Source organism: Centroberyx affinis, unplaced genomic scaffold (assembly GCF_046629955.1).
Source record: "Centroberyx affinis isolate AG114_WGS23_722 - 3 ecotype Tasmania unplaced genomic scaffold, CSIRO-AGI_Caff_v1 ptg007293l_1, whole genome shotgun sequence".
Taxonomy (NCBI): domain Eukaryota; kingdom Metazoa; phylum Chordata; class Actinopteri; order Beryciformes; family Berycidae; genus Centroberyx; species Centroberyx affinis.
Window position 1 is genome coordinate 5,001 of NW_027283684.1, and position 10,000 is coordinate 15,000.

Consider the following 10,000-nt stretch of genomic DNA (forward strand, 5'->3'; position numbering starts at 1 on the left):
AGGACACAGGGCAAAGGGTTAGGGGTTAAAGGTCAAAGGTTAATTTACCCGGTTCAGTTTGATGAGGACACACGGCTGTCCTCGGTTGTAACCATAGAAACGGTCGCTGAGTCCAGAACATTCTTCCAACAGAGTCCGGTTAAACTGACAGGACCGCTTCGGATTGTTCCTCACCTGCAGACAGACAGGCAGACAGACAGGTAGGCAGACAGGTAGACAGGTAGGCAGGAAGACAGGTAGACAGACAGGTAGACCGGCAGGCAGACAGGTAGACAGGCAGATAGACAGGAAGACAGGCAGACAGGTAGGCAGACAGGCAGACAGACAGGTACGCAGGAAGACAGACAGACAGGTAGACAGGCAGATAGACAGGAAGACAGACAGACAGGTAGACAGACAGGTAGACAGGCAGACATGTAGACAGGTAGACAGGCAGGCAGATAGACAGATAGACAGACAGGTAGGCAGGCAGACAGGCAGACAGACAGACAGACAGACAGACAGACAGGTAGGCAGGCAGACAGACAGACAGACAGGTAGGCAGGCAGACAGGTAGGTAGGCAGACAGACAGGTAGGCAGGCAGACAGACAGACAGACAGGTAGGCAGGCAGACAGACAGACAGACAGACAGACAGGTAGGCAGGCAGACAGGTAGGTAGGCAGACAGACAGGTAGACAGGTAGACAGACAGACAGATTTACCTCTCCACTGTCCTCCTGGATGAAGTATTGGTCTGGAACACAGTTATCGTTGGTCTGAACCTGATAGCTGTTGTTATAGGCTGGAGAGACAGACAGGCAGACAGACAGACAGGTAGAGAGACAGGTAGAGAGCGAGACAGGTAGAGAGAGAGAGAGAGAGAGAGAGAGAGAAAGACAGAGAGAGAGAGAGATGAAAGTTTTGCTTTCTGGCAGTCTTTATGTTCAGATAAACAGAAAACAGCAGACTAATGTAAACAGTGTGAACTGGCTGTGGTCATGTAATGTTTTGCTAGCATGCATTAGCATTAGCATTAGCATTAGCATGGATGTGGTAGTGTAGATGATGGTTCAGTCTGTTGGGACAGGGATCTCTGGGCAGCAGATCCCCTCCAGGGAAAAGTGAGAACAGTGAGACCCGGGTGGGACGTCACAGGGGGCGTGGCCTGTGTGTCACGCCCCCTGTGACTGACACACTTCAGGAAGAGTGTGACATCCTGAGCCTTCAAGAGACCTGGCTTACCAAACAAGACCTGGATAACCTGAACTGATCTACATGAGGGTTTCCATGGGGAGTCCACCACTGATCTCACAAACAGGATACCTGGAGGACTGGCTTTACTTTGAAATAGTAAATATGACCCAGTGGTGAAGGTGGTAAGACTAAATGTTGATTGGGTTATTGGGTTAGAGATGAATTATAATAAAAAGAAGTTTACGATCATAAATATCTGTACACCTTATGAGTCTCACCGGTCTGAGGATGAATTTCTGAACAGATCATCATTGGTTCATTCTGTCATTGAGGACAAAGGTTCAACTTGTGTTTTTGTCACTGGGATTTTAACGCTGACTTGTTCTATATTTACAAAACACTTGTTTCAGTTCTGTAATGACAGCAGTCTTCTTCTGTCCAGTAAAATGTTGATAAGTTCTCTGTTGCCTGATAAGAGTTTTACTTAGTGAAGTGTGGCACAGCCTCCTGGCTTCTTCATTGTGTGTGTGCTGTACAGCAGATGCTCTCACCTCTCTGGATATTATAGAGATAAATTATGGGATGGCCTCCTCTGATCATATACCAACTGTTATTTTTCTGAATGTTGAGAAAATCCCTGTGCTGGTCTGACTGGTGATGATGCTGCTACAGGGAAGCTGGACCAGACAAACCTAACTAAGGATATTAACAGATATTCCACTGTAACTTGTTAAATAATATCGAACTGCCTAGGGATGCTCTGATGTGTTTTATATGAACTGTAAAACACATCATGGTACTGAACTGTGTGATGTATGACCACACTGTGACTCTTGATGCCTGCAGTAACATAAGACCAAGAGGGAATGAGTTTGTCTGAGCAACATGCAGCTGGAGAAGCTTTGACCTCTGGTGAGACTCAGGACAGGACAGAGGTCATCACTTGAACATTAAAAACTTACCGATACAAGATTTAAATATGCTCTTTGCTTTATTAAAACAAACGAGAACACAATGAGAGCTGATTCACTTGCCAGGAAGCTACAGAATAATAACCACTATGACTTCTGGAAAGAGGTCAGAGTTATGAATAATTGTAAAACGTCCAAACCATGCAGCACTGAGGATGCATGAGGCCCAGACTGATCTGAGGTGTGGCCCGAGCATCACTGTCATTTATTCAGTCATGTAGATGCAGCTGAACATGTGGATCTCTCTGACAACATGGTAGTCAGGTCAGAAGATGTTTATGATGCCATGATGATGCTAGATGATAACAGGGCTTGTGGTGTAAGGCTGGGTATTGGCCATGACCTCACTATACGATACGAATCAGGATACATTGTGATGCTCTACATAATTTACTGAAAATGTAAAATTAGAGCTGAAAATCCACCTTGCTGTGAACCACCTGGCAGTCTAATATGTAAATCACATTATATTGATAACTCAAATTGAGTCAAAACTATTTAATTCAAAGGGATTTGAGGGAAATTTAAAGACATTTTCAATCCGTTTAAAACAGGAATCATTTTTTTTAATGTATCGATATGAAGGGCTGGAAAATCAATACAGTATCAGGAAAAAAGATATTGCAAAACTCAGCTGTATCATATTTGCACAGCCCTATTGTGGTATGGATCATATTACTGCAGAACACCTATACAGGCTCTGTCCTCCTCTCTGTCCTCCTCTCTGTCCTCCTCTCTGTCCTCTGCTCTGTCCTCCTCTCTGTCCTCCTGTCTGTCCTCCTCTCTGTCCTCCTCTCTGTCCTCTGCTCTGTCCTCCTCTCTGTCCTCCTCTCTGTCCTCCTCTCTGTCCTCCTCTCTGTCCTCCTGTCTGTCCTCCTCTCTGTCCTCCTCTCTGTCCTCTGCTCTGTCCTCCTCTCTGTCTTCCTCTCTGTCCTCTGCTCTGTCCTCCTCTCTGTCCTCTGCTCTGTCCTCCTCTCTGTGCTCCTCTCTGTCCTCCTCTCTGTCTTCCTCTCTGTCCTCTGCTCTGTCCTCCTCTCTGTCCTCCTCTCTGTCCTCCTGTCTGTCCTCCTCTCTGTCCTCCTCTCTGTCCTCCTGTCTGTCCTCCTCTCTGTCCTCCTCTCTGTCCTCTGCTCTGTCCTCCTCTCTGTCTACCTCTCTGTCCTCCTCTCTGTCCTCCTCTCTGTCCTCCTCTCTGTCCTCTGCTCTGTCCTCCTCTCTGTGCTCCTCTCTGTCCTCCTCTCTGTCCTCCTGTCTGTCCTCCTCTCTGTCCTCCTCTCTGTCCTCCTCTCTGTCCTCTGCTCTGTCTTCCTCTCTGTCCTCTGCTCTGTCCTCCTCTCTGTCCTCTGCTCTGTCCTCCTCTCTGTGCTCCTCTCTGTCCTCCTCTCTGTCTTCCTCTCTGTCCTATGCTCTGTCCTCCTCTCTGTCCTCCTCTCTGTCCTCCTGTCTGTCCTCCTCTCTGTCCTCTGCTCTGTCCTCCTCTCTGTCTTCCTCTCTGTCCTCTGCTCTGTCCTCCTCTCTGTCCTATGCTCTGTCCTCCTCTCTGTCCTCCTCTGTCTTCCTCTCTGTCCTCTGCTCTGTCCTCCTCTCTGTCCTCCTCTCTGTCCTCCTCTCTGTCCTCCTCTCTGTCCTCCTGTCTGTCCTCCTCTCTGTCCTCTGCTCTGTCCTCCTCTCTGTCTTCCTCTCTGTCCTCCTGTCTGTCCTCCTCTCTGTCCTCTGCTCTGTCCTCCTCTCTGTGTTCCTCTCTGTCCTCCTCTCTGTCTTCCTCTCTGTCCTCTGCTCTGTCCTCCTCTCTGTCCTCCTGTCTGTCCTCCTCTCTGTCTTCCTCTCTGTCCTCTGCTCTGTCTTCCTCTCTGTCCTCTGCTCTGTCCTCCTCTCTGTCCTCCTCTCTGTCCTCCTCTCTGTGCTCCTCTCTGTCCTCCTCTCTGTCCTCTGCTCTGTCCTCCTCTCTGTCCTCCTGTCTGTCCTCCTCTCTGTCCTCCTCTCTGTCCTCTGCTCTGTCCTCTGCTCTGTCTTCCTCTCTGTCCTCCTGTCTGTCCTCCTCTCTGTCCTCTGCTCTGTCCTCCTCTCTGTGTTCCTCTCTGTCCTCCTCTCTGTCTTCCTCTCTGTCCTCTGCTCTGTCCTCCTCTCTGTCCTCCTGTCTGTCCTCCTCTCTGTCTTCCTCTCTGTCCTCTGCTCTGTCTTCCTCTCTGTCCTCTGCTCTGTCCTCCTCTCTGTCCTCCTCTCTGTCCTCCTCTCTGTGCTCCTCTCTGTCCTCCTCTCTGTCCTCTGCTCTGTCCTCCTCTCTGTCCTCCTGTCTGTCCTCCTCTCTGTCCTCCTCTCTGTCCTCCTCTCTGTCCTCTGCTCTGTCCTCCTCTCTGTCTTCCTCTCTGTCCTCTGCTCTGTCCTCCTCTCTGTCCTCTGCTCTGTCCTCCTCTCTGTGCTCCTCTCTGTCCTCCTCTCTGTCTTCCTCTCTGTCCTCTGCTCTGTCCTCCTCTCTGTCCTCCTCTCTGTCCTCCTCTCTGTCCTCCTCTCTGTCCTCTGCTCTGTCCTCCTCTCTGTCTTCCTCTCTGTCCTCCTCTCTGTCCTCCTCTCTGAGCTCCTCTCTGTCCTCCTCTCTGTCCTCTGCTCTGTCCTCCTCTCTGTCCTCCTCTCTGTGCTCCTCTCTGTCCTCCTCTCTGTCCTCCTGTCTGTCCTCCTCTCTGTCCTCCTCTCCGTCCTCTGCTCTGTCTTCCTCTCTGTCCTCTGCTCTGTCCTCCTCTCTGTCCTCTGCTCTGTCCTCCTCTCTGTGCTCCTCTCTGTCCTCCTCTCTGTCTTCCTCTCTGTCCTATGCTCTGTCCTCCTCTCTGTCCTCCTCTCTGTCCTCCTGTCTGTCCTCCTCTCTGTGCTCCTCTCTGTGCTCCTCTCTGTCCTCCTCTCTGTCTTCCTCTCTGTCCTCTGCTCTGTCCTCCTCTCTGTCCTCCTGTCTGTCCTCCTCTCTGTCCTCTGCTCTGTCCTCCTCTCTGTCCTCCTCTCTGTCCTCCTGTCTGTCCTCCTCTCTGTGCTCCTCTCTGTCCTCCTGTCTGTCCTCCTCTCTGTCTTCCTCTCTGTCCTCTGCTCTGTCCTCCTCTCTGTCCTCCTCTCTGTCCTCCTGTCTGTCCTCCTCTCTGTCCTCCTCTCTGTCCTCCTCTCTGTCCTCCTGTCTGTCCTCCTCTCTGTGCTCCTCTCTGTCCTCCTCTCTGTCCTCCTCTCTGTCCTCCTGTCTGTCCTTCTCTCTGTCCTCCTCTCTGTGCTCCTCTCTGTCCTCCTCTCTGTCTTCTCTGTCCTCCTCTCTGTCCTCCGCTCTGTCCTCCTCTCTGTCCTTCTCTCTGTCCTCCTCTCTGTCCTCCGCTCTGTCCTCCTCTCTGTGCTCCTCTCTGTGCTCCTCTCTGTGCTCCTCTCTGTCCTTCTCTCTGTCCTTCTCTCTGTCCTCCTGTCTGTCCTCCTGTCTGTCCTTCTCTCTGTCCTCCTCTCTGTCCTCCTGTCTGTCCTTCTCTCTGTCTTCTCTGTCCTCCTCTCTGTCCTCCTGTCTGTCCTCCTCTCTGTCCTCCTCTCTGTCCTCCTCTCTGTGCTCCTCTCTGTCCTCCTCTCTGTCCTCCTCTCTGTCCTCCTGTCTGTCCTTCTCTCTGTCCTCCTCTCTGTGCTCCTCTCTGTCCTCCTGTCTGTCCTCCTCTCTGTCCTCCTCTCTGTCCTCCTCTCTGTCCTCCTGTCTGTGCTCCTCTCTGTCCTCCTCTCTGTCCTTCTCTCTGTCCTCCTCTCTGTCCTCCTGTCTGTCCTTCTCTCTGTGCTCCTCTCTGTCCTCCTCTCTGTCCTCCTGTCTGTCCTTCTCTCTGTCCTCCTCTCTGTGCTCCTCTCTGTCCTCCTGTCTGTCCTCCTCTCTGTCCTCCTCTCTGTCCTCCTCTCTGTCCTCCTGTCTGTCCTTCTCTCTGTCCTCCTCTCTGTCCTCCTGTCTGTCCTCCTCTCTGTCCTCCTCTCTGTCCTCCTGTCTGTCCTCCTCTCTGTCCTCCTCTCTGTGCTCCTCTCTGTCCTCCTGTCTGTCCTCCTCTCTGTCCTCCTCTCTGTCCTCCTCTCTGTCCTCCTGTCTGTCCTTCTCTCTGTCCTCCTCTCTGTCCTCCTGTCTGTCCTCCTCTCTGTCCTCCTCTCTGTCCTCCTCTCTGTCCTCCTCTCTGTCCTCCTGTCTGTCCTTCTCTCTGTCCTCCTCTCTGTGCTCCTCTCTGTCCTCCTGTCTGTCCTCCTCTCTGTCCTCCTCTCTGTCCTCCTGTCTGTCCTCCTCTCTGTCCTCCTGTCTGTCCTTCTCTCTGTCCTCCTCTCTGTCCTCCTCTCTGTCCTCCTCTCTGTCCTCCTGTCTGTCCTCCTCTCTGTCCTCCTCTCTGTCCTCCTCTCTAGTGTCTTTAAGGACAAGGCTGGTACATGGATCAGCATGGATAATGTTCCAAAGTTTATACTTAGAGGACTCGTCTTCCGGTATGCAGATCAGACAAAGCAGGTTCAGTGGGTCAGATCTGTATCTGTCCTGTTTTGTCTCCTCTGTTCAGTGTGAATATGGATAACTGATCAATACATCTGAACAGGTGTAACACAGGCTGTCTTGGTGGAAACTCTGTTATCAATCATCTCATGTGCTGATGTGATATTCAGTCCATATAGTGCTGGGCTGCAGGTGTGCTCATGACATCACATATAATACATCATGATAGAGGTAGAGGACAGGAAGTTAGTTTTTCCTGTTCCTCTCATCATGTGTAAGAAAATAAAACACTGGCCATTTTCTCCCTGAGGATTTGTTGATGAAGATATTTACATTTTCATATTTACATATTTACATATTTACATATTTACATATTTACATATTTACATATTTACATATTTATTTACAGACAGTGTTGTAAAATATAAACTCAGGCCAATATGTTCAGTAAGTGTTCAGTTAATGTGAAAAGCTCTTTATGCAGAGGGCTCTGCACACCTGTATACTGCTCTCTCCTCTGCTCTCTCCTCTGCTCTCTCCTCTGCTCTCTCTGCTCTCTCCTCTGCTCTCTCTCTGTTCTCTCTCTGTTCTCTCTCTGTTCTCTCTCTCTGTTCTCTCTCTCTGTTCTCTCTCTCTGTTCTCTCTCTCTCTGCTCTCTCCTCTGCTTTCTCTTCTGCTCTCTCTTCTGCTCTCTCCTCTGCTCTCTCCTCTGCTCTCTCTGCTCTCTCCTCTGCTCTCTCTTCTGCTCTCTCCTCTGCTCTCTCTGCTCTCTCCTCTGCTCTCTCTTCTGCTCTCTCTTCTGCTCTCTCCTCTGCTCTCTCTGCTCTCTCCTCTGCTCTCTCTTCTGCTCTCTCTTCTGCTCTCTCCTCTGCTCTCTCTTCTGCTCTCTCTCTGTTCTCTCTCTCTCTGTTCTCTCTCTGTTCTCTCTCTCTGTTCTCTCTCTGTTCTCTCTCTGTCTGTTCTCTCTCTCTGTTCTCTCTCTCTCTGTTCTCTCTCTCTCTGCTCTCTCCTCTGCTTTCTCTTCTGCTCTCTCTTCTGCTCTCTCCTCTGCTCTCTCTTCTGCTCTCTCTTCTGTTCTCTCCTCTGCTCTCTCTCTGTTCTCTCTGTTCTCTCTCTCTGTTCTCTCTCTGTTCTCTCTCTCTGTTCTCTCTCTGTTCTCTCTCTCTGTTCTCTCTCTGTTCTCTCTCTCTCTGTTCTCTCTCTGTTCTCTCTCTGTTCTCTCTCTGTTCTCTCTCTCTCTGTTCTCTCTCTGTTCTCTCTCTCTCTGTTCTCTCTCTGTTCTCTCTCTGTTCTCTCTCTGTTCTCTCTCTCTCTGTTCTCTCTCTGTTCTCTCTCTCTGTTCTCTCTCCGTTCTCTCTCTGTTCTCTCTCTCTCTGTTCTCTCTCTGTTCTCTCTCTCTGTTCTCTCTCCGTTCTCTCTCTGTTCTCTCTCTCTGTTCTCTCTCTGTTCTCTCTCTCTGTTCTCTCTCTGTTCTCTCTCTCTGTTCTCTCTCTCTCTGTTCTCTCTCTCTCTGCTCTCTCCTCTGCTTTCTCTTCTGCTCTCTCTTCTGCTCTCTCCTCTGCTCTCTCTTCTGCTCTCTCTTCTGTTCTCTCCTCTGCTCTCTCTCTGTTCTCTCTGTTCTCTCTCTCTGTTCTCTCTCTGTTCTCTCTCTCTCTGTTCTCTCTGTTCTCTCTCTCTCTGTTCTCTCTCTCTGTTCTCTCTCTGTTCTCTCTCTCTCTGTTCTCTCTCTGTTCTCTCTCTGTTCTCTCTCTCTCTGTTCTCTCTCTGTTCTCTCTCTGTTCTCTCTCTCTCTGTTCTCTCTCTGTTCTCTCTCTCTCTGTTCTCTCTCTGTTCTCTCTCTCTGTTCTCTCTCTGTTCTCTCTCTCTGTTCTCTCTCTCTCTGTTCTCTCTGTTCTCTCTCTCTCTGTTCTCTCTCTGTTCTCTCTCTCTCTGTTCTCTCTCTCTCTGTTCTCTCTCTGTTCTCTCTCTGTTCTCTCTCTCTCTGTTCTCTCTCTGTTCTCTCTCTGTTCTCTCTCTCTGTTCTCTCTCTGTTCTCTCTCTGTTCTCTCTCTCTGTTCTCTCTCTGTTCTCTCTCTCTGTTCTCTCTCTGTTCTCTCTCTCTCTGTTCTCTCTCTGTTCTCTCTCTCTGTTCTCTCTCTCTCTGTTCTCTCTCTGTTCTCTCTCTCTCTGTTCTCTCTCTGTTCTCTCTCTGTTCTCTCTCTCTCTGTTCTCTCTCTCTCTCTGTTCTCTCTCTCTGTTCTCTCTCTGTTCTCTCTCTCTGTTCTCTCTCTGTTCTCTCTCTCTGTTCTCTCTCTGTCTGTTCTCTCTCTGTTCTCTCTCTGTTCTCTCTCTGTTCTCTCTCTCTCTGTTCTCTCTGTTCTCTCTCTCTCTCTGTTCTCTCTCTCTGTTCTCTCTCTGTTCTCTCTCTCTCTGTTCTCTCTCTGTTCTCTCTCTGTTCTCTCTCTTTGTTCTCTCTCTGTTCTCTCTCTGTTCTCTCTCTCTGTTCTCTCTCTGTTCTCTCTCTGTTCTCTCTCTCTGTTCTCTCTCTGTTCTCTCTCTCTGTTCTCTCTCTGTCTGTTCTCTCTCTGTTCTCTCTCTGTTCTCTCTCTGTTCTCTCTCTCTGTTCTCTCTCTCTCTGTTCTCTCTCTGTTCTCTCTCTGTTCTCTCTCTTTGTTCTCTCTCTCTGTTCTCTCTCTGTTCTCTCTCTGTTCTCTCTCTCTGTTCTCTCTCTGTTCTCTCTCTCTGTTCTCTCTCTGTCTGTTCTCTCTCTGTTCTCTCTCTGTTCTCTCTCTGTTCTCTCTCTCTCTGTTCTCTCTGTTCTCTCTCTCTCTCTGTTCTCTCTCTCTGTTCTCTCTCTGTTCTCTCTCTCTCTGTTCTCTCTCTGTTCTCTCTCTGTTCTCTCTCTTTGTTCTCTCTCTGTTCTCTCTCTCTGTTCTCTCTCTCTGTTCTCTCTCTGTTCTCTCTCTGTTCTCTCTCTCTCTGTTCTCTCTGTTCTCTCTCTCTCTCTGTTCTCTCTCTCTGTTCTCTCTCTGTTCTCTCTCTCTGTTCTCTCTCTGTTCTCTCTCTCTGTTCTCTCTCTGTCTGTTCTCTCTCTGTTCTCTCTCTGTTATCTCTCTCTGTTCTCTCTGTACAATGTTCCCACATCACATGACGGTCCTGACATGTGAGGCGGGCCGCATGTTGAACACCTCACTTGTTTTAGTGTGTGTGTGTGTGTTCAGTCTGTGTGTGTGTGTGTGTGTGTGTGTTTGTGTGTGTCTGGAATAGTGCAGCTTTAATGTGTGTGTGTTCAAAGGGTTAGTGTGTGTGTTCAGTGTGTGTGTGTTCAGTGTGTGTTCACTCTGTGTGTGTGTGTGTGTGTGTGTGTTCACTCTGTGTGTGTGTGTGTGTGTGTTCACTGTGTGTGTGTGTGTG

General features: G+C 49.6%; 1 pseudogene; it reads right to left on the reverse strand.

Annotated features, from left to right (window-relative positions):
- LOC139639436 (sodium/potassium-transporting ATPase subunit beta-2-like) overlaps nucleotides 1-10,000 on the reverse strand; it is a 33,551-nt pseudogene that overhangs the window by 4,082 nt on the left and 19,469 nt on the right.